Below are 26,018 nucleotides of genomic sequence, written 5' to 3'. Positions count from 1 at the left end.
CAGCAGCAGGATATGCCCTATTCCAAAAGAGGAACACCCTAATCTCCTATTATACTAAACCGCCCTATTCTAAAGGGGGAACACCCTACTCTCCTATTATGCTAAACTGCCCTATTCTAAAGGGGGAACACCCTAAACACGGATCCTGCCCTGGTCCTTGAGCAAGGTCACCTTTCAGAAGTCCTTCCACTAGACAGCATGGGAGTAAGCTGGCAAGGAATTTGTCATACCTACTTGGCTGATGGCTCCCAGCAGTCCACATTAAAATGAACATATGTATCTTCTTTTCTTGAAGCCACAGGAGTATCTGGCACAGGAGTTAAATCTATGCCATTCAGATCTGGAGAAACAAATAAGTTTCTGCTTATGAGCATTCACATATACAGACGGAAAATCTAGAAACTGCAAAAGGTTACAGTTCCTAAAGAGGCATGGAAAGAGCTGAGAGGAGATTCTCAGGCTAAGAGATTCCTATTTGGTGTGAGCAAGTATGTGAGAGTTGTTGAAGTTCATGGGGTATGTGGAGAGAAATGAATATAGACTGGATAGGAGACCTCATGAAGGGGACAAGGAAGTCTTTACATGGCCAAGTGGACAAAACTTGATCTTCATAGTGAAGTGGTAAAAAGAACAAACATGTTTTCTTAGGGAATAGCCCACTATATTTTTCTATGCAAAAAAAAAAAAAAATCTGGAGTATATAATTTGCCACAATGGAGCTCTGCCACCAATTTCTAAAGTTGATCAAGTATATGGCTTATTTAGAAAAGCCTTTAAACCTAACCTTATAATTTCCCTATTAAGAACCAAAAATGGATGAGAACAGCCAACAAAAACCCTTTTGTTAATGAATAATTTTTCATATATATTATCTAAATTTTGGTTATACTGTTTACAACATACCCTGAATTTACAACAACCAGATGGTATGTTATATATAGTTTTAATTTTCTGGGTTTTAAAATCTTAATCAAATTCAACATGGACTCATTTAATAACTCCTCAGTGTTTATGTGTTATTCATTTCTGTGTCTCAAAAAGCTCAAAAACAATTTAGTACATTTAATAATTAAAAAATATTTACATAAAAATATTTCAGTTTAACATATGCAAAGGTAACTTAACATTTACAACATTAATGCATTAAAGCAAGTTATCACATATACAAGACCATCCCCTGTCAAAAACTTTGTCCCATATGAGAAAAAACATAATGCAATTTGCCAGTTATTTACCCTTTACACTAACTGTAATATAGGGATCAATGCACTGTCCAGGGTCTTTCAGACCAATTTTCTCAATCCTGATAGTGAGTAATGTCATTCCCGGTTCTGATGGCAACCTTGGTAATAAAGTACCTGGCAACAGAGAAACCTCAATAAAAGATAGCTCCACCAATAATTCAGAGTAAATACTTTGACAAACAGAAGATATAGCCTACCTCTTAAGAACTAGCTAGGCATTATGTATTTTTATGTCCAAAATTCATGAACATCTGATTTATACTTTTTTAGAAAAATATTTAATTTTACACATAATATATCTGCATTTCCCAACCATACAATCACCTTTAAGCAGAAATAATAATTTCTATAATAATAGTGTATAGTATGTATAATAAAAGTTTGTTAAAAACATCACTTGAGGAAACCCAATTATACATAATAGTATAATATGCTCACATAATATTTATATTCCATATGTACTTATATATTATACTCAGCATCTTAATATGAAGTGGTAGAACAAAGAAAAGAAAAGCTTTTAAAATACTTGTTATTCTGTTCTAAAGTCTGAGACATTTAATATCAGAGTTGATCAAAACATTCTTTCCTTTAGTTACTCCTAATAAAGAATAATTTACAATTTGATATTTATGTTTTAATTTAACTATATAGTCTAACTTCTATTCTTCATTCTATTTTGTATGATTTATTCTAAGAAAGTAGTACTATACAGACTGCCATATAAAAGGGCCATTTGTATAACTGAACATTTTCCCCAAAACCAACTAAAATTTTTAAAACTAAAAACCCACCCAGAACAACATGACAACATTCACCCACCAAGCACATATGAAGGAAGAAATCAACTGTTCAGTATGTTCCCTTTTTTTGAAACTACCAATAGAGAACAGATGCAAATAAGCTGATTTTAATCAAGTATGTATACAGAACCTCAAAATACATTTAACAAAAGATTTTGGTTGATGTTTTTCAAGTTTCTATTCATCAATGTGTTATGCTACTTTTAATGATGAGTTATTTGAAGTACATGAAGCAATTAACACACTATATTTGAAAATACACATTTGATTGATGGTAAATGTGGCTTGAGGAAATTTTGGGAGGTGATGGGAATGTTCTGAACTTGTATAGTGGTGACAGATGCAAAACTCTATAGAGGTGCCAAAAATCAATGAATTTTATTCTTACAGAAGGGAAATGTTATGATATACAAATTATACCTCAACAATGCTGTTAAAAATGTATTACTTTCTAATTTAAACAAATATGAAGACAATACAGACAAATGCAAGAATGGGAAGGCCTGGAGGCTGCATTCCACTGTTGCATTAACAAACCTAAATGGGCTCAGGCTGATATCATTAAATATATACATAATACCTTTTATACATCTTCTTTGATTGACAAATGAGGGTACTTTTAGAAGAGGGGCTTGTACCTGGACATCTGGGATGAACTTCAGAGAGCTAAGAAACACCTCTGAAATTTTATGAAAAATGTGAATATGTATACATTTATATTTATATACATACATATTCACATGTATGTATATCATATATGAATTTTTCTGCAGAAAAGTTCATTCTATTATGTAGTACATGGCTGTATAAATATGCTACAGTTTATGTACAAATTCTTTTGTTGATAGATATTTGAATTACTCCAAGTGTTTGGATATAGTTAACAAGGCTATTATAAATACTCTTCTGAACATCTTCTGGTGCCCATAAGCACCCATTTCTGAAACGGAGGAATCACTAAGTCACCTGGCATGTTACCTCTGCTGGGAGCCATCAGCCAAGTAGGTATGACAATTTCCTTGCCAGCTACTCCCATGCTATCTAGTGGAAGGACTCCTGAAAGGTGACCTTGCTCAAGGACCAGGGTGGATCCGTGATAAGGGTGTCACCGGTTTAGCATAATAGGAGATTAGGGTGTTTCCCCTTTAGAATAGGGCGGTTTAGTATAATAGGAGATTAGGGTGTTCCCCCTTTAGAATAGGGCATATCCTGCTGCCTGAGTTCCTCTTGAGTTCTTAGGGTCAGACAGTATATTTGGGAGACAGAAGCCCAGTGGAGTGGTGGATTTGGGCAGAGAACCTGGATTCCCCCAGAACGGGTTTGTAGACGGCCGGTGTGAGATGGGGAATAAAGAATTGCTGTTTGAATCTACAAGCTGTGTGGTGGCTCGTGATTTTGTGCCCAGCCAGAGACCGCGGCAACCTCCATACCTACTATGTAATGACAATCCATTTCCCAAGGTGGTTGTGCCAATTTTTATTCCTAGCCCAAGTGCAGTAGTGTTCCCATTGCTCCACTTCCTCATTAGGTACTGTTTTCTCAGATTCTTCATGTTAGCCAATTTTGGTATAAAGAGATCAATCATTTTAATTTGCATTCCTCTGAAGATTAATAAGGTTGAGCACCTTTTCAAATAAATCAAATAAATGATTTCCTCTTTTCTGAAGTGTGTTAAAATATTTTGCTCGATTTTTTATTGAGATGTCTATCTTATTGAGCTGTAGGAGGTCTCTATTATTTTGCTGGACAAATGTTTTACAAATAGCTTCTTAGTAGTTTTCTTTTATAAAGATTTTTTGTTGAAGTAGAGCATATACATTTTAAAATGTACAAATTGTTAGCACAGTTTGCTGAACTTTCACAAAGTGAAAACACCTGTATAACTAGCATCAGATCTAGGAAAGATATGATCAGCCTCCTGGGAGTGTCCTTCCCCACACCCTATCCAATGCACTCTTCCAAAAGATAGCAACCTTTGCTAACTTCTAACACCAAGTATTAGTTTTGAATGTTAAGAATGACTTTTGTCTGCCATGGTGTCTTCTGATTATGATAAATACTTACTGCTAGTAATATCAAATTTCTTAATATCTTCCTTTACAATCAGTGCTTTTTATGTTATATTTAAGAAAACTTACCCCACTCCAAAATCATAAAGGTATTATCTTGAAAGCATTTTATTGTTTTGCCATTCACACTTAATTCTTTTTTTTTTTTAAGAAAGAGTGAGAGAGAGTGAGAGATTGGGAGAGAGAGAGAGAGTTTTAATATTTATTTTTTAGTATTTGGCGGACACAACATCTTTGTCTGTATGTGGCGCTGAGGATCGAACCCGGGCCACACGCATGCCAGACAAGTATGCTACTGCTTGAGCCACATTCCCACCCCCACACACTTAATTCTATATGTCACACAGAATTATTGTCTATGGTGTATAGTAGGAGCTTTAATTTCATTCAATTTCACATAAATACTCAATTGTCTCAGCACTACTTATTAAAAAGACTGACATTTTCCACCACTGATCTGCAGTCCCACCTCAATCATAAATCATGTGGCAATCACTTTCTGAGTTTTCTGTCTTACCGAACTGTTTATCCTCTTATCACTAATACAGTATCTTAATTCTATAGCTGTATAAAAGGTCCAGGAACTGCAATAAAAATTCAGATGAGTTTCAGAAAGAGTCTATCTTTATAAATTGCTTCTTCTAATTTATGAACGAGTATATATCTTTACATTTTAAAAATCATAACATTTATTTAATAGAACTTTATTTGACCTAAAAGCCTTCAGAAATAAAGACCTACAGATCCAGGGAAAACTCCTGTTTTTATGTTTATGTTCCATGAAGAATGGATGGCCATGTAGAAATGACTGGAAAGGGGGTGTGAGCTAATGGTAAAAGGCTGCCAGGGTCCTAGCAAGCCCTGTCTGGTCAGATTCTTCTTGGCCTCTCTGTATAGCCTTCTTTCCTTCTGGACCTAAGGCAGGTCCTGTCTGAAATGAGGGTTTTTAAGGGAGGAGGTAAGGGAGGGTAAGGGGACAGGAAGGGAATAGCAGGGAGGGTAGAGGAGAGAGAGGGAGAGGGAGAGGGAGAGGGAGAGGGAGAGGGAGAGGGAGAGGGAGAGGGAGAGAGAGAGAGAGAGAGAGAGAGAGAGAGAGAGAGAGAGCTTTCTAGGTTTTATGAGAAGGCTTTGGGAGAGAAGGGTGAAGGACAGGAGGGCAGGAGGAGGGCAGAGGCTTTGCTGCTGAGGTTGCTTTCAGGATTCCAATCTCCTTCAGTTAGAAGTTCTCAGCAGGCCAAAACCCCACCCTTTGGGCTATCATATTCTGATCTGACCCTGCCCACCTTCCCCCTCTCCCTCCCTCCTCCTCCCTTTCTCCTTTTAAGAAAGAAATGTGTAGATCTTTCAATCTTCTAAGATCTTCTTTGATTTCTCTGTTTAGGGTTCTGTAGTTTTCATTGTATAGATATTTGACTTCTTTCCTTGATTCTCAAGTATCTTATTTTTTTTTTGAGGTTACTGTAAATGGGGCAGTTTTCCTCATTTCCTTCTCAGAGGCTTTGTCACTGATATACAGAAATGCCTTTGATTTATGGGTGTTGATTTATATCCTGCTCCTTTGCTGAATTCATTTACTATTTCTGGAAAGATCTACCTTGCTCTTGGGATAGGCAGAATTAATATTATCAAAATGACCATACTACCAAAAGCACTATATAGATTAAATGCAATTCCAATCAAAATCTCAATGGCATTCCTCATCAAAATAGAAAAAGCAATCATGAAATTCATCTGGAAAAATAAGAGACCAAGAATAGCTAAAGAAATCCTTAGCAAGAAGAGTGAAGCAGGGAGTATCACTATATGAGACCTTAAACTATACTACAGAGCAATAGTAACAAAAACGCTTGGTATTGGCACTAAAACAGACTGGTAGACCAATGGTACAGAATAGAGGACACAGAGACTAACCCACAAAATTACAATCAGCTTATTTTAGAAAAAGATGCCAAAAACATGCACTGGAGAAAAGATAGCGTTTTCAACAAATGGTGCTGGGAAAACTGGAAATCCATATGCAACAAAATGAAATTAAACTCATAACTCTCACCAGGCACAAAACTTAACTTAAAATGGATCAAGGACCTAGGAATTAAGCCAGAGACTCTGTCTAACAGAAGAAAAAGGTAGGCCCTAATCTTCATCATATGGGTTAGGCCCCAACTTCCTTAATAAGACTCCTATGGCACAAGAATTAAAACCAGGAATCAATAAATGGGATTGATTCAAACTAAAAAGTTTTTTCTCAGCAAAAGAAACAATCTGTGAGGTGAACAGAGAGCCTACATCCTGGGAGAAAATCTTTACCCCTCACACATCAGATAGAGCACTAATCTCTAGGGTATATAAAGAACTCAAAAAGCTAAGCACTGAAAAAACAAGTAACCCAATCAAAAAATGGGCCAAGGACTTGAACAAACACTTCTCAGAAGAGGATATACAATCAATCAACAAATATACGAAAAAATTTTCAACATCTCTAGCAATCAGAGAAATGCAAATCAAAACTAAGATACAACTCTAATCAGAATGGCAGCTATTATGAAGACAAACAACAATAAGTGTTGGCAAGAATGTGGGGAAAAAGGTACACTCATACATTGCTGGTGGGACTGCAAATTGGTGTAGCCAATCTGGAAAGCAGTATGGAGATTCTTTGGAAATCTGGGAATGGAACCACCATTTGACTGAGCTATTGCTCTCCTTGGACTATACTCAAAGAACTTAAAAACAACATACTACAGGGACACAGCCACATCAATGTTTATAGCAGCACAATTCACAATAGCTAAACTGTGGAGCCAACCTACATGCCCTTCAGTGGATGAATGGATTTTTTAAAATGTGGCATATATACACAATGAACTTTTTAAAAAGAGAATAAAATCATGGCATTTGCAGGTAAATGGATGGCATTGGAGAAGATAATGCTAAGTGAAGTTAGCCAATCCCCAAAAAACAAATGCCAAATGTTTTCTCTGATATAAGGAGGCTGACTCATAATAGGGTAGGGAGGAGGAACATGGGATAAATAGATGGATTCTAGATAGGGAAGAGGAGAGTGAGGGAAAGGGAGGAGGCAGGGGATTAGCCTCCTAATGAATGTGGAATGAATGTGATGGACATCATTATCCAAAGTACATGTCTGAAGACACAAATTGGCTGTCAACCTACTTTATATAGAAACAGAGATATGAAAAATTGTGGTATATATGTGTAATAAGAATTGTAATGCAAAAAAAAACAAAAACCAAGTACATGTATAACGTGAATTGGTGTGAATATGCTTTATACAAAGATATAAAAAATTGTGCTCTATATGTGTAATAAGAATTGTAATACACTCCATTGTCCTGTATTTAAAAAAAAATAAAATCAATAAAAGAAAAAGAAGGGAATGGGGAGTGGGTAGGGAAAAACTGTGGAATGAACCCAAACTAACTTTCCAATGCACATATGTGAATATACTATAATGAAACTCATCACTTTGAATATCTATAAGATACTAATTTTAAAAAATGTAAATAAATAGATCAGTAAAGTGGATCAAAGGGAACAGTGGGAGGGAGGATGGGGAGGGTGAAGGGACTGAATTGGAGCAAATTATATTCCATGCATTTATAATTAGTCCAAATGAATCTAATGTCAAGAATAACTATTACGAACAAATGAAAAAAAGAATAATGACTTCACTGTTTTTATAAAATGCATTCTCATAAACAATTCAATCAAGAGAAATGAAAAAAGTAAAAGAGAATGTACAATTCAACATCTCACCAACCATAACAATTATTAAGTCACTCTTCCATCTTTTTCCCTAATTTCAAGATTACTCCAGTTTCCTTTTCCTTTTGATATTCTTTTCTTTCTTTCAACAAATGTTTATTTTCTACATAAAATTCTTATATTTCTTTTGTTGAATTTATAATAAGGTCCTTGATATTATTTAATACTACTATAAATATTATAATAGTTCATTTTCTAAGCAACTATTACTTGTTTGAGATAGAATTGATTTGTCTGTACAAATTTTATATCCAGAAACCGCATTATCTTATTAATGAGTTATGAATAGGTTTTTTTGCATATTCTCTATATATTCATAAATATGCAAGTAAAGAACATCCCCCCTTTTATATTTCATTTTTCTTTTCCTAGTGCAGTAGCTAGGGCTTCCAAAACAATTCTGATGAAAAGAAGTAATAGACACTCTTGTTTTCTTCAAATTCATCATTAAATGATTTTGGGCTGTAAATGTCATGTAGCCATGTTTATCAAGTTAAGGATGTTTTTCTGTTCTTTGCCAAGAATTGTTTAAAATCAGGCTCCATTTCAAACTTAACTGAGAACTTTTTCTGCATTGTTGACAACATTATGAAATCTTTCCCCTTAATCTGCTAATGTGAACTACCTTGATAAATTCTGCTAATAATATATTTTGAAAAATCACTCATTAGTTCATGGAGATTTTCTGAATTATTTTCTACAGCATCCTATGTATCATAGTTTATTCAGTCAATCTTCATATGGCAGTTACATTATTTCTAACTTTTTATCATTATAAAAAACACCTCAACAGAGAATCTGGTATATATGCAAGTGTTTCCCCCTCCTTTTCCTGTATTTTGCGGGTGCACCTTCAGAGTAAATTCTCAGGAATGGGATTGCTAAGGAAAAAATATGTACTTATATATTGTTAGAGAATGCTCAATTTCCGTCCAAAGGAACTGTACCATTTTTCTATTCCCCTATTCCCACCAGTGATTAATAAGTACCTATTTCCCCTAAGACGCACCAACAGTAGCTTTAATTTATGTTTTTCATTAAAAATAAAGTTGAGTATCTTTTTATATGTTTAACGGGTATTTTTAAATGTGTGTGTGAGTGTGTGTGTGTGTGTGTATGTGTGTGTGTGTGTGTGTGTGTGCGCGCGCGCGCGCGCACACGCACACTCGCTCATGTTGTCTGTTCCTCTCATGTATTCTGCTTTGGTTATTACAATTAAAATTTTTCTTTATATATTAAGAATGTTGGGTTGGGATGTAGCTCAGTGGCAAAGTGTCTGCCTTGCATTTGCAAAATCCTGGATTCGACGCCTAGTTCCAAAAAAGACAAAAAAAGAATCCACCCTACCCCACCCCCCAAAACCCCCAAGAATGTTACCTCTTTTATCTCTTACCTCTTTACTACCCTTTTTTTGACAGTCAAAAGACAATTGCTTTACAACTTTCAAAGTCTTTTTGATGTTAAGATTATTTTTTTCCAAGTTGATATTAAACTTGTTGTTACTTTGGGGTGAGTCAATTTTATAAACTGTCATCATCTAGATCTTTCAGTTGAAATGGTAGGGCTGATGCTACATTCCTTACCAAAAATCTTTTTGCCTGAGACTACACAGTAAGGTTTAATGTAATCATTATGCTTCGAATAATTTAATATGGAGGCAGTGATTGCAAGTCTAAATTTCTTGTTTAATTCAAGGTAGAATGTCAAACATTGTGCTCTATGATGAAGGAAGCTGACTGTAATTAAGATCATAGATTACATAGAAAGGTGCCTATTTAAGGTGTTTCAGAATGATCTATGATGTTCTCTCTCTCTGCATGGTCAACTTCTACATACTCAGTGAGTCCTAAATCTGGCTAGATTTATTGAACTCCCTCAGCCCTTCTTTTTTCCAACCTATGACATTGGTGCACATCTCTAATCATAATCATGTGCTTTTGGCTCTGTCTTGCTGACTACACAATAAGCATCCTGAAAGGTGTGGGAACGGTTCATTTTGTAGTATGCACAAGGAATAAACAGATCTTTGTTGAAGAAATATTTTATTGAATTAATGACTGAATTTCCAGTTCTAGAGGTTATCATTCTCTAGTAAACAAATGGCTAGAGAATCTATATCAATGAGTGAAGAAATAATAAACATAAAAGAAGATCGAATACTAAAATAATACCATATCATCTATAGCTCCCAGGTTAGATGGAAAAGGGTGCATGTTTTTGCATCAAAGATAAAACCATGATAGTTGTAAATTGAGCCAATGCATTAAAAGGAAGATTTATAAGTGAAGAATTAACATATCCAATTTCATAGTGTAATATGAGAACAAGTCAAGTACATTCATAAAATCTGAAGACTAACAAGGATAAGAAAGAAATCACTACACACAATCCAGTGTAAACTGTGCTATTCCAGCTAAATCATCTTCTCTCAGATCTAGAGCAGAGATCAGAAGAAATGTTCTTCCACATGGAATTGCTATGTAAATAAGAAATAGCTAACACTTGTGAGTATTTGTGATGTGCCACGTACTGTCCTAATCCTCTCATCTAATCCTCACAACAATAGTTTAGTTCTATTTTTCAGAGGTGAAAAGTGAGGCATAGAAAAACAAATTATCCATAATCACACAGTAGTTTGGATACAGAGTCCATGCTTTTAACCATCATGTCCCATTTTAACATCTTTATTTTAATTGTCCCTAAAGCCTTAAGAGGAACTGCAGGAGAACCTCCCCATCTCAAGCTTCTGCAAAGTTCCTTTTGCCATGTAACATAACAGTCACAGGTTCCCAGGATTACAATATAGACATTTTTGTGAGGCCACTATTTATGCCTTATACTTTTAAATATGGAAAACTCTAAATGGCTACAGCTGTCCAAACCAAGTTTTCAATAACATCCCAGGAATGTTATTGAGCTGTCACTAAGAACTCCAAGTAATCACTCCAAGGGAGTGATTAAAAAAGAGTAACATTTGAACTTTGTACACTGGGCAATGCACATTCACAGGAATGGACAGAGACTGAGTAGCCCAGATAGCAATATGATAGGTCTTTAACACTCAAATAGCAGTGAGCAGCAGGACTGTGTTCATTTGGTTAATTCCACTTTCAGTTTTTACTGCAAGACAAAGGAAGCCATTGGTAGCTGGTGAGCCCCAAGTTGTACTGAACACAGAAAGCATGTCTTTTTCTGACTTATCTGCCCCAACCACCTCTTATGCACCAACCAGAGCAAGCATGATCTCACTGGTGTCAAAAAGAGTTGGAAGGAATTACTCAATTCAGTGTGATTTTCTGTGAGAGGAAGATTCTAAGCCTAAACCTAAAGACAACTCTGATAAAGTAATGACAATGAATTAGAAGGTTTGGAACCATTTCACCACATTACTGTAATAGGGGACACCAAGAAGTCCATTTTGTTGATGGAAACTATTTATTAACAGGTAGTACTTGGGTAAAAACTCAAGTTGCTCTATTTCATTGTGCTTCATCTGTGGAAAACAATTTATGAAGGTAGCTATGGATCCCCCAAATGGCTGTTTGTTAAACACAGACGAGTTCACTCAAGAATGTTTTAAAAACTGTGTAAAAGCGTCTGACCTAGCCAAGAATGTTACAGCCACTTCCACTGTGGAGAGGAAAGGAAATTGTGCAAGTAAGGCCTCTGCCTCTGCTGGGCACCCCACAGCACTGACACAGACCAAGCAATGAAGCACCACTCTTCCTGCAACAGGTACAGAAAAACAATGGGAGAGCATCTGAAGCCCCCCACCCCCCGACCGCAACTTCTTTGTTCCAAGAGAATTCTGAGAAAAATGAAGGTCTGAGTATCAAGTAGGAAGGCCTCACATTCAATAGTCTCTCTGTAGCCATAGAGATCATGGAGAATCAGACAATGAAAGGACCACCAGCCTGAAGATGAATCTGGAGTGACATGGATATGAAGGTCAGTGGGACTCTTAAGACCCTGTCCTCACATGCAGAAGGGGAAGTCATTTTTTTCTTTCAACTTTTTATTTTTGCTTTTTAAAAATTGCTATTGTTTATATCTCATATCATACCATAAGGACAATTTCTAGTCCAAAATTGAAAATGGCATGACAGTCTTTGTCCAAAATAGTACATTATTGTCTAGGTCAGAACACTAAAAGAGGAAAATTACCAAAGATTATATTTTTTTAAGACACTGATTTGAGTTTGCTTATTGAGTAATTTCATTTGCTTGGCTTTTTACATAATATTGTACAAATGTTTGTCACAGGCATTTACTTCAATAAGAGGTGAGTCAGTGTTCATTTTGCCTTGGTGCTTGGTGAATTAAATATCATGAATAAGAAGTACAAAATTTTTGTCCCTACTTTTAGGACAGAGATGTACCTGATATCTAAAATGTAAACTAAGCATTATCATATGTATGTGATTATACATGTCTTCTTTGTTTTAGATTTATCATACTTGTAATTAAATTCAGATGTCTGATACTACCAATTCAAAGTCTGTCACACACTTTTTTTAAGTGCACATTTCTTTGTAATTTTAAAATGCAATAAAAAGGATATATATAAAATAATATTTTCTAATATTTTGGGATAATTTTAACATAATTTAAAATAATGGTATTGTCAAATCATTATTTGGTCATAACATTTTGTAGATGGCACAAAACATGAAATGGGTCTTAAAAATCTAGCAAGAGAAAAATTTTGCAATTTGTACTGCACATCTGCAATTTGTACACACATAAAAATTGTGTGAAAATATGAAAACACATGCACAATTTCTTTTGGGTGGTAACTGATTAGTAGTTGAGGAACTGCTCCAACCTTTCAAAATAAAGAGTAAAATCATAAGAAGTTTGTTCACTTTGAAATTACATTAAAAGTTTGATAAAAATCTTAGGGGCCATTAGCTTCAAATAATAATATTTCTAAGTCTGTCAAAAATTATACCTGATTAAAGTTGTTTGTATATAGGTTATATGAGTGTTTTCTTGTTTTTATTTTCTTTATTGACTGGTACTAGAAATATGTATTTTTCTGTGTTCAGAAATATGTGATTTGGATAATGGGTGAATTCTTAAGTGTCACCATCATATCTGGAAAAAAAATAATAAATACACTCACAAAACTTACGATGAATCAGTGGGTATATGTTTCATACACAGATGCTATTTAGCATGCAAGGAAGAGTTACTACAGGTGCTGGGTTAAAAATTTGAGTGGCCAGAGCACTTTCAAGAAAAAGCAGGCCAGATGTTGCTTAGAGCCTTGATGAAGAGCCTACTCAATAGACATTTCCTATGAACCAATTTCTGCAAAGCTCTGGAGAAAACCTTTTTTGACTTCAAGTGACAAGATTCATGAATTAAAAAAAAAAAACTGAGCCAGACATAGTGGTGCATGCCTGTAATCCCAGCAACTTGGCAAGTTAAGGCAGGAGAGGCCAGCTGGACAACTTAGCAAAATCCTGGTTTCAAACTAAAAAAATAAATCAAAGAGCTGGGGATGTAGCTAGGTGGTAGAGTACCCCCGACTTCAATCCCCAGTACTACAAACAAACAAGAAACAAATTATAAAAAAGAAATCTTAAAATGTTTCCCAAACTGCTTGAGAGTAATAGAATATTAACAAGCCTTAAAACTATTGAAAAACAGCTAGGAGAACTACCAGATAACATTGAATGGTATTTTCCTTTCCTTTCAACATAAGTAGGTGACTGGATGAGGGACTCTGGCTCTGACTGTTTGGCTCAGCCTGAGAATTTGAGACTTTGAGAGGAAGGAAGTGCTCGGAGAGCCAGAGTCTAACTGCACACTTTGGTGGTATTTACTGATTAACCCTAGATATATTCTGAAATTCTGTGAAATAAGGATGCCTTAATATTCATGGAACAGCAATGAATATTTAGTTGCAGTGTTCAACTTCCTATATGCATGGGTAAGAAAAAAACTGCACTTTAGCTGAAAATGAAATCCATATTTGCTTAACTCTCAAGTTCAACTCAGAATTGAATATTTATGCAGGAAAGAAACAAGTACAGGTTTGATATTAAAGAAGTAAGATTCACTCTTCATTTTGAGTTTCAAAAAAACATTTTTGTACATATCTAAGACTATATAAAAGATGAATAACCAATACAAATCTAGAATAATGTTGAGATTGCTAGGCTTATGTTTAGGTCACTCAGAAATGTTTTTTAAAATTTTGTCTAAAATTGTGTCATGGCTATTTGTGCATGTGGTACTAGGAAACGAATGTAGGGCTTCACACAGGTGAGGCAAGCACCCTACCACTGAGCTACATCCATAGTTCTTTCTATTTTGAGACAAATTCTCTCTAAGTTGTCCCCACTGGTCTCAAACTTGCAATCCTCCTGCCTCAATTTCTCAAGTAAATAGGATTATAAGCATGTAATCCTGGCCAGCTATTTTTTTTTTAATTTGTATTACTTTGGTTTATCATTTAGAAGCTTTAATATTCAACATGATAAATAAATTTTCAGGTAATAAATGATAAGTTATAAATTTATATCCTCTATTTAAATGAAATCTACTGAGATTACCTTAAGAAAATTAAACTACTATTTGGACTTAAGCCAGTTAGTGTTTAAAGCAGTACACAAAAGTTACTGTTTGTCTTATGAGAATTGAAGGCTTTGAAAATGATTTTAATGTCAAAGAAAGGTTTAACAATTTTTATTCTTTTCAAGAAACGTTGGATAAAAATCCATTTTTAATTTTAAAAGGGAATAAACTACTTTTGGTCATACCATATTTATATATTATACTTCATCTAATTAGCTTAACAGTAGTAGTGTTTAGCATGTGTGTTTGTCAAAACTCATAAAGCTGCACACTAAAAAAGATGCCTTTTATATATGTAAGGGACACCTTAATAAATCTTTTTTAAAAAGATCACAATAAGCTAGATGATATGGCACAAGCCTGGAATCCAGGTGACTTGGGAGGCTGAGGCAGGAGGCTCCCAAGTTTAAGACTAATCTCAGCAACTCAGTGAGGCCCTCAGCAACTAAGTGAAATCCTGTCTCAAAATAAAATATAAAAAGGGCTGAGAATGTGGTTCACTGGTAAAGTAACCCTGTGTTAAATCCTCAGTACCAAAAAAAAAGTACAACAAACTTACAATTATATAAATTACATAAAATAAACGTAATAAAAATGTTATAATTCTTAGAAGCACCCTGCCATGATAATGTAGACACAACAGCCTTATCACAACTGAAATCTTGGATGTCCACAGTATAACAATTTTTTTCCCATTCTACAATTAAGTTAAAGGTTAAATTGTCCTTCAATGACATTTTCAATTTTATAATGACACAGGCCCTGGAAAATATCATCGCAAATCAAATATAGCCAATTGAACTATATGTACTCTTTCTTACTTTGAGGAAAATAATTCAGGGAATAGAAGGGTTTAGTGAGCTTTCTGTATCTCTGAAATAAAATACCAAGATGCTATATCAGAATACAAAAATCTGATTACTTTGGGCTTAATCTTTCATAGCAAATAGACTTAATTTACAGAGTTTCTTTTCAACTCAGCAACCTGAACCCCATAAAGACCTTAATCTGTCCATTTCATGACTTACATCATCTGCTTCAAGGATCTTGTTTGCTACAGAAGTATAGCTAGTGAACAAATAACCAAACCAGAAATTTATAGAGCTGGAATCTATTTCAATTATAGCATGTGGTTTGAAAAGGAAATAAAAAATACAGAAAAATTTTAGCAAAATTTATTTACCTCATCATCTCCGCAACCTTGAAATTTCCTACAAATATGACAAGTAAAATATAGCTCTTTCTTCATAAGGATAAGCAGATTGGAAATACTTACTTTGTACCAAAGAAACACTAACAATAATATTTTATAGTGACTGTAATTTTTCTAATAATCCTATGGTGTAGGACGTTAGCACCATTTAGAGGTGATAATGAAAATACAGTAGCCACCACTACACCAGCAAATGAAAAGTATCATGCCAAATGCTTTGTATGTGGTGCCTTAATTTTCACTGTAACCCTACAAATTAGGCATTGTCAACATCTCCTTTTATAAAGAATTAAGTACAGTCACTTAACTACTGATTGGCAGATGTTAGACTCAAAAGCGCAGGTATCTTGTTTGTCTAAGCTTATACTGTTTATATTTCAAACGTCTTCTACCAAAGAGTATTTAAATTACTGGAATCTGACTTTAATTATGAAGTTTTCTGGATGATATGTATATTATATTTAATTATACCATAAAGCATAGAGTCTTTTAAAAAAATGCATCACAATAGTACAGTGTTATTTCTACACTTCCAAAAATGAACTAGTTCATCAGAAGTAAAAACTGTGCACTGTATAAGAACAGAAGAAAGTATAGAAGTGGAAGAGTCAAAAAATTTACTCAGGGTGCTTGACTAGGGTATTTTACAACCTTGTCAAGATCTTCCACAAATAAAAAGGACTTGCGATGTATTCTTTATTTCCCTGTTAAGGGCAACTGTTTAGTATCTGTTCCTCCAGGTCCAGGTTTCACAATCATATATGATTATTTAAAGAACAGCTAGATATATAAAGAAAATAATTAACATAGCAAACAGTTACTCTAGAAAGCCTACTTACAATGTTGGTCCATGGCTAGCATCTGGGAACCTGGATTTCAGCAGGATTCCCATCGTGCCCTGTTAAGAAGATCACTGTGCCTAAACGGTCCATGCAAACAATATGGTTTGTGCTGAACACTTGCTTTCTTCCTGGAGTCTGTAGTTTTGGTTCATGCTAACCCCAATAAGTGTCTTGTGCACTGAATCTCTACAGTGCTTCCCCAATAGACAATATTTTTCATTTCACAGGTGTGAAAGAATGTTGAGAGAATCAAGTACATATTTGACTCTGCTGGGAGAGGACTCTTAGAAGTTTGGTTTCCTCTGGAATTTACCTGTGTGCCTTTACCCTTTGCTGATTTTGTTCTTGTGTTTTCTTGTTGTAATGACTCAGAATACAACTGTGAGTACAGCTATATGCTGAGTCCTATGGGTCTTCCTAGCCAATCACTAAACATGGGATGTTTTGAGGATCCCTGACACAAATAGTAAGATACTTTCACAATAAACCAATAGCTACCGCTAACAGAATGGCCGTGATAATTTGCTGAAGATTGGCAAACTTGGAGATGTTTTACCTGGCACTAACAAGTACAAAAGTAAGTTCCAAACACCTGACCTTGAATTATATAATGTACATTTTTTGTACCCACCAGGCACTCTAGCAGGAAAAGAATCAGGAGACCCTGCTCCAGCACCATCTTCTTCTTCATCTTCTTCAAATTCTAAATGCTCTTCCTCACCAGGGGCTAAAATTCTCCTATATAAAAAAGGACAGAAAAATTAGTGAGCTACTCCACTTAATACACCAGCTAACCCTCAAAGCCACTAACTTCCCAGATAAGATGCTGATTATTAGGTTAATGTTGATATAAATGTCAATGTCAATCATTTCATTGCTACCAATGGTATCAGTCATATCACCAATACCAAATTTGATAGGGAAAAAAATCCAGAAATAGTTAAAAAAACAGGCATAAAATAGATAATAAAATCAGAAGACAAAATATGGATGCTTATTTATTTACCTTAATGGGACAGGCTGAACATCAAATGGAAATTCTTTATTATATGTGAGAATATTCTTTAGGACTAGAATAAAGACATAGACAAACATTAGTCTTATATCTTATATCTTAGTCCTACATGTTATGTAAGTCTTATATATTAGTTAGTCTTATATGTTATATCTTAAATTGATACTTTTAATCGTATTTTATAGTGTATTAACCACACATTAATATATGTATTTTAAATTCCGAGCTTCACTATCATTTCAAGACTATGCAATTGACTACTGAGTGTCTTAGCAAAATAAAAATGTCCATAGTGGACTGCAGGTACCAGTATTTTCAGAGTACTGTAAGATCTCCAAGGAAAGTCTCAGAGCCCTCATAGAAAATGAACCATAAAATAGTTCTCCAATGTACAAGGTCCTAGGTGATATGGGGTGAAAGAGAATAGCTCTTCTCCTGAAGTATTTTAATTAAAAGATTGATACTGAAGATGACTAATTAAAGAGAAATAGATAATCACATCTTATTCTTTATCCTAAGTAGATTTCCCTCACTACTTATCACACTGGTAAGGTTTGTAGCAGCAAGGTTATAATTCTAATATTCCTTTTATGATGAAATTTATTATATATGTGTACACACATATATACATGCATATATATGTGTGTGTGTGTGTGTGTGTGTGTGTGTGTGTGTATATATATATATATATATATATATATATTTACACATGTGTACACACACATACACACACACACACACACACACACACACACACACAGCAGACTCTCTCCTCAGGGAAGTCATCAAACAACATAATGCTATCACCTCTTGTGTCCTGGTTGATTACTTTCTGGCATGTAAGCCTACAGACAGATGTTATACAATTCTATCTGTATCTGGAAAAGTATTTTATGAAATTTATTGTTTCATTTCCCAATTTATGGGTTCCTAGTGACAACCTGTAATTATTTCAAGGTGAATATTTAGCATTATTAATTTGGCAACCCATGATTTTTACTCTAATTACTCAGACTTTAATTTTGGAGTCTTGCAGATTTGAGTTAAAAGGAGTATGGCATATTGGATTCCTAAATAAGGAAATTCAAAAAGAACAGGTTGTAATTACATAACTTATTCCAATAGGAGTCAATCATCCAGTGAGAAAGGAGTTGGAAACTTGTACCTAGATTCTCATTACTCACTCTTAATTCTCTCTCCCTTTAGCTCTTCCTCATCCTTTATCTCTTTCTTCTTCTCAACAAATGCATACCGAGTACTTAATGTTCCAATCACTGCTTTAGGTGTTAAAGATACACAGTAATCAAGAACTCATATTTGGACCTTAGACTTTACTAAGGAAAAGTAGACAATAAATATGCCAATAAATAAACTAGATAATGTAAGATGTGATTAGTGGTATGAAGGATACAAACAGGATGCTGTGTAAAAGCAGAGAGAACTTGGTAGAGTAGCTAAGGTAGACAGGGTGCCTTTCGAAACTAAACTGTAAGAAGACATTTGAGCCAAGACCTGAGATGAGAGGAATCATCCACAAGTGGCTCTAGCATAAGGGCTTCCCAGGTATTAGAGAACAGGCTGGAGCAACAACAAAGGTTCCAAGTAGGAAACAGTTTGCCTTATTCAAGGCATAGAAAGGACTGTGAGAACTTAAGTCTGACAAGCAAAGGGGAAGCAGCAGGAGATCAAAGTAGAACGTTTAAATCAAAACCTAGCCCTACAATTACAACAATAACTTGAACATTTACATAAATACTCTAATCTCCCCAGTTCTAAAATGAGAATGCTACTTCCTTTACAGGCTATTGAGAGAATTACAGCCTAAATAAATGTATACAAAATGGCAAGGGAAAATCTAAAATGGACATTCACTCTCTCCATGACCTTTTTGATCTAGTTGACTAGAATCCTAATATTTATTATCTTACTAAGAAGTACTGTTTATTTTTTAATACAAGAACATCTTTTCTATACTTCTGCATGATCATTGTTACTAAACAATTAAATCAACTCAAGATTAATAAGTAATATTAATAAATATAGATCACTTACACAACAATGGAATAGATACCCAAGAATGGGGAGCAGGTAACAAAAAGATCATGTCTCACTCATATCAGAAACAAAAACACAGAAATGATCATATTGTAATAAGAGTTTAATAAAATGGGCAAAAAACTCAACGATTAAAAATGTATATAACAATAATTTTTAAAAGTTGATCCTGTTATGGTGGCATGTGTCTGTAATCCTAGGTACCAAAAGCCTGAGTCAGGAGGAATAGAAGCTCATCTGCCTAAGCAACGTAGGGAGATCCTGTCTCAAAATAAAAATAAAACAATAAAAGAGCTGGGGTTGTAGTTCAGTGGTAGAGTGCTTGCCTTGCACATGTGGCACTGGGTTCGATCCTTAGCACTACATGAAATGAATAAATAAAATAAAGGTATTGTGTCCATCTACAACTAAAAAAGTTTTAAAAAATAAAAAGGACTGGAAATATAGCTCAGTGGTAGAGCACCCCTGGGTTCAATCCCCAGTACATCAAAAACAAACAAAAAAGTTGAAAAATATCTTGGTTATTAAGAATATCTTGGCTGAATGTGGTAGTGCACACCTGTAATCCCAGAGGCTTAGGAGGATTAAGAATTCAAAGCCAGCCTCAGCAAAAGTGAGGCATAAGCAACTCAGTGAGACCCTGTCTCTAAATAAAATACAAAATAGGGCTGGGGATGTGGCTCAGTGGTTATCTTGCATTTGTATTGTAACAGAATAATTAAATAGTATTTTCTTTTCTTTAGTATCAAAGCTCTGAAGAGGAAGTATTTGCTTTAGAATAACAGCTTTGTTATATAATTTTTACAAGTTAAAGTATTATCAAACATTTAATTTATGTGAATAGCTTTAGAACTAAAAAAACAAATTATGTTTTACTTTCTATAACTGTAGTATAGGTTTACATTTTCAACAACTATGGAATAACAGCTTTTATTGTTCTTTTAAAATAGCTTAAACTTTACATAGAGTTTTCTTTCTACCAATACTAGCAATGATATCTTAGGAGGATCTGAAGAGGAGCTTGAATTTTACAAAAGATATTATCATAAGTATGAAGCATGTCATGGGTTAGAGATTCATGGGCTGATTTGGTAGGACTTACACACTTTGGATCACTACATGGCAGACATCTGATGCTACTCCACCATGAAAAATTCAGCACTCCCAGCCTTTCTCTTGGAGCACGGACCTGAAGCTAACCCTCAAAAGATGACACACAGGCAAATATCAAAATGCATTCTGCTTTTGTGACTGACGTGTTTCATTTTTGTGGTAGGAAAAATGGGCAGCTGCCTCAATTTTGAAAGGTTATTTTTTAAATTATAGGAAAAGATTCCTTCAAAACATTCAAATCTATTTAACTCAACACAATCTTGCCAAGTTCATACTACACTTAAAGCATTCAATAGGCTCTGGGGTGGGGGAAGAGTCCATTCATAATCTCTTTGAGGACTGAAACAAATACAAGTGAAAAATAACACATGTGAGAGTCTGACAATGGATAGTTAAAATGATCCTATACAGGAGAGGAGGCAGAGTTTAATTATGCCTCTATAGAGACAGCAGAGAAAGCTTTCAGAGAGAGGTGGGATTCTGTGAAGCCTTGAAGGGTGGCTTAATAGAAGGGAATTTTGCAGGGTGGTAGTGGGGAGATATGCTTGAGTAAGCAGCAGTACATTACTGCAATTAACATAAGAAAAAATGGCTCAGACTTTCACAATCATAGTTTTAGTATTTTCAGACAGAATTTAAAAGATTTCAAAATGTTGAAGTAAAGAATACATCAGCCTAATAAACCAGCCAAGAGCTAGGGATGTAGCTCAGTGGCAGAGCATTTGCCTTATATGGGCAATGTCCTGGGTTTGATCCCCAGCACCACACACACGCACAAAATTAAATTTTAAAAAACCTTTTTTTTAAAAGAAAGGAAACCAGCTAAGTTCAACATATTAAAAGTTAGAATTCACTATTTTTCCTTAGAAGAGGCTTAATTTTTTAAAAAGCAAGCTTGAATAAGTATACTTAATCTGAAATATTACTAAATACCAATTTGTAGAAAATATTTAATTCCAACTCAATAATTAACTCACAACAAGTGCCCTGCTTGGATAAATTCCAAATTACAGAGTCTACCCTACTGAAATACTCGTTTATGTTTCTTTCAGAAGCAACAGCAAATTAAAATCATCTAAAAGGATAACTATCAAGAAGGGAAAAGTACAAATGAAAAACATTATTAAAAATATAATAAAGTGAATCTCCAAAATACTCTTTCCATTTCTACTCCAAATCTTTTTTAAAAAGCTGAAAAAGTAATAGATTTTAACCTGATCTTCGACTAATGCATGGGTCAATAATTTCTTAGGAATTTGAACTGGAGAGCTGTACTTAGGAATGATGTAGTACAGCACCACTACAGGTATTAATAACAGCATAGTGAAAGAACCGGTCCAGGTGACCCTAAAACTCATTCCTGGGATTTACAAGCTAATGTCGGTGTTGTCTTTAGCAAAATGAAACTGAGAGGATTCGAGTGCTTAGCATATAGATGCTATTCTTAAAAAAAAAAAAAAAAAGGGCAATTAATGAAAGATCTTGTGAGGCAATAGAAGTACTTGAGCATGCTCAGAGGAAGAGATAATAAATATATGAAATAAACATCCACAGTCTTTACAGCCACTCTGTGTATCTATAAGATTCTTAAATTTTGTTTGGAAACAAACAACTAATAGGAAATAGTGACTGAATAAGAAGCCAAAATCCTAATTATTTTTATCATAAAAAACTGAGGGCTGGTGACGTAGTTTACTGGTAAAGCACTTGTCTAACATGCCCAAAGCCCTTGGTTCAATCCCCAGCATCATCTCTCTCTCTCTCTCTCTCTCTCTCTCTCTCTCTCTCTCTCTCTCTCACACACACACACACACACACACAAACACACACACACACATACACACACACTCACACACAAACATAATTTTCAGTAGAACCACTGTATAAACAACTGTTGCAACATTTTATTTAAAGCCATCAATGTGTTTTTCTCAAAATAATCTTATATGTAGCCAGTCATAAATGATCATATATCATATGAGCCATTTAAATAAAATGTCTTCAATAGGACAATTTATAGACAGAAATCAAACTAATGGTTTCCTAGGGCTGGGAATTGGAAGGGATTTTAGGGGGATGGCAAGAAGTGAATGACTGCTCATGGGAATAGGGTTTCTTCTTGTGGTGATGAAAATGTCCTAAAATTGATTGTGGTGATGTCTGCATAACTCTTCCAATTTACTAAAAAATTGAATATGATATGTTAAATTGGTGAACTGTGCTTTATATAAATTATATCTCAATCATATACAAAGTATTTATTAATGCTTTTGAAAAAGTTTTAGGTACAAAAAACCCAAAAAATTGTGAGAAATATTACATTGATTAGTATCCTTATATACATTGGATATAGGCATAAGAACTATTTCTGAATATAAGTGTGACTCTTATAACATCTCCAACTCTTAGGATCTATGGCTGGAGATGTAGCTCAGTGGTAAAACGCTTGCCTAGCATGTGTGAGGTCATGGGTTTGATCCCCAGAACCACAAAGAAAAAAAAAACTTTATGATCTGGATTACATAAAGTAACCAAAACTATTAAAATGACAGAGTTCATCAGAATTCTTCCCATATTCAGAAGGATGGTGTTCTGAAGAAATGAAATATGATCATCGAAAACTGTGGAAAAGCCACCAGAATCACAACAAATCTGTTACGCATTCCTTTGTTGTTGTCTGTTGTTGTTAACTTCTCTTTTCCAACCCAAACAACAGAAAATCAGATCCCCTTCAGTATACTCTGAGAATCCTTTTTCTGCCCTGGATTTGCAATACAATCACATTTCAGCTATCTCAATAATATATGTCTTTGTTAGAATTGCTATGAATGAATTAGATATTGGCAGTTTGTGGAATTTATAGGAACATTCTATTTAGTTCTTTTTTGGCTGGGGATACTGGGAGTGAACTCAGGGGCACTTGACCACTGAGCCACATCCCCAGCCCTATTTCATATTTTATTTAGAGACAGGGTCTCACTAAGTTGCTTAGTGCCTTGCTTTGCTAGGGCTGGCTTTGAATTTGATATCCTTCTGCCTCAGCCTCCTGAGTGGCTAGGATTACAGGCATGTGCCACTGTGCAAGGCCCTCTTTAGTTCTTAAATTAATTTTTTACCTCTTACTCAAAGCATGTTTACATTAAAAGGATTGCACTAGTGTGAACTGAGATAGACTGACAAATGTTCTGAGATTTAGACCCTGCTCAGTTACTGGGGATTTAAATGAAACAGGGCAAACAAATCATTTCATTTCTTTCCTTAATAGAGAATGTGACCACAAGTCTGAGACTCCTTTCTGTTTGAAAATGCTTTGATTTTATGATTCCCTACTTAAAAATCTTACTTAGTTGGATAAATAAAATCTACTATTCCCTAGTCACATAAATGCACTGAGATGTGCAATCTTATCTCAATAAAAAAAGAGTACAGGAGCTGGGTTATAGTTCTGTTGGTAGAGCACTTGCCTTGCATGTGTGAGGCACTGGATTCGATCCTCAACACCACATAAAAACAAATAAATAAAATAAAGGTATTGTATCTGTCTACAACTAAAAAAAAATTTTTAAAAAGGCTACATTAACTTACATTCATTCAGTTATTCACACTGTGCCTTTGCCCTACTGCAAGATGAAATCCAAATGGTAATTAAAAATGCAAATATTGTAGGAATTTTAAAAGCACCAAAAAGTAAGAGAAATAAATCCGATCACTTTCTGTGCTAAACAATCTTAATATTCACAACAGATAAAACTCTTTCTAAAGGAATATCACTAAAAAATATAAAACAAAACTTACTTGGTTCTAGCTTCTTCAGGTCCTCCAGTTTAAATTCTTCCTGGGACTGTGTGGACTAAATTTAAAATATGCATATTATATCTTTTCATTACAAAGATTTCACTACACCCTATGTCTTTTAAGTGGCAAGAATCAAATATTAAAATAAATATATTTCTTGCTTTAAAGGTAGAAAATGAAAAGTTCCAAACTGATTTTTGGAATATTCAAGCTAATAGAAACAGAAAAAATTAAAATCATATCTTTTATTTCTACAGTGTACAAAGTATGAACTAAGTCATTTAAGTGTGAGTTCAACTGATCAATTCCAATTGTTATAAAACCCTTCTGAGATAATATTGCTTTGGGCATGAATGTCTAATATCTTATCAGAACAACTTAGAATAATTCATTAAAAAAATCCATTTACCTGTAAAGCTGCGCTTCGCAATTCCAAGCATGTTGCAATTTTGCCTATGGTTTTCTGTAGGGAAAAAAAAATGCTATACATCCCAAGATAATTTTAACTGTCAGTTACTAAAATCAAGAATTTTTATTTATAAGAGATCTATAGGGACTGGGATTTTAGCACAGTGGTTGAACACTTGCCTCACATGTGTGAGGCACTGGGCTCGATCCTCAGTACTACATTAAAAAATAAAATAAAACAAAGATATAGTGTCCATCTACAATTTAAAAAATTTACAAAAGAGATCTATACTTCTTTAAATAAATTATTATTCCTTTTCTAGCACCTTGCAGATTTTAGAGAAGAGAATCTGAAGACAAAGGGCTGAGAAGTGGGAGAGAGATGAGTATATATTCTCCTCTAACTAATATGCCATAACCAATTCTAAATCAAGTTTGGTTTGGTGATAGGTCTAGATATGATTTAAAGGGCAACAAAGATAGCCATTATGGAAAGCAGTGTGGAGGTTCCTCAAAAGATTAAAAATTGGACTACGATATGATCCAACAATTCCACTCCAGGATATATGGCCAAAGGAAAGGAAATCAGTAAGCTGCAGAGACACCTGCACTCCCATACTCATAGCAGCACTATTCCTATTAGCCAAGAAATGAAAACCTAAGAGTCCATCAACTGATAAGTGGATAAAAAAAATGTTATATATACACAATGGAATACTATTCAGTCATAAAAATAAAGAAATCCTATCCTTTGCAACAACATGATGGAACAAGATCATTATATAAATGAAGTAAGCCAGGCACAGAGACAAGACCCAAAAAATCTTATTCACGGTGAGATTCTTTCTAAAAAAACAAACAAAAAACCCCTTGGCTGTTGTGATACAGGTATGCAATGTATACAATGCAGCCTCCCACCCATTCCCCTGGCCTCCCACCACCCACCCCCTCCTACAATCTCCCTCTGTCCAGAGGCTATCGATTCTTCTCACTCCATATCTATTGATTTTTCTCTCTCTTCCTCTCTCCTGGTTTCTCTTTCCATCATCGATTCATCCACCAAACCCTTCCTACAGATTGCTCCACACCA

General features: G+C 34.7%; 1 long non-coding RNA gene across 1 annotated transcript; it reads right to left on the bottom strand.

The window, feature by feature from the left end:
* Positions 1 to 1,279: 1,279 nt before the first annotated feature.
* LOC143410308 (uncharacterized) lies at positions 1,280 to 24,985 on the bottom strand. The gene is made up of 5 exons (XR_013092717.1): positions 24,930 to 24,985; positions 24,521 to 24,575; positions 17,549 to 17,612; positions 17,174 to 17,280; positions 1,280 to 1,358 (listed from the first exon to the last, which is right to left on the bottom strand). It is a non-coding gene; the product is annotated as an uncharacterized LOC143410308 (long non-coding RNA).
* Between the last annotated feature and the right edge of the window lie 1,033 nt (positions 24,986 to 26,018).

This window comes from Callospermophilus lateralis, chromosome 11, assembly GCF_048772815.1.
Source record: "Callospermophilus lateralis isolate mCalLat2 chromosome 11, mCalLat2.hap1, whole genome shotgun sequence".
Taxonomy (NCBI): Eukaryota; Metazoa; Chordata; class Mammalia; order Rodentia; family Sciuridae; genus Callospermophilus; species Callospermophilus lateralis.
The sequence above is the reverse complement of the archived record's forward strand: the minus strand, read 5'-3'. Positions and strand labels throughout refer to the sequence as shown.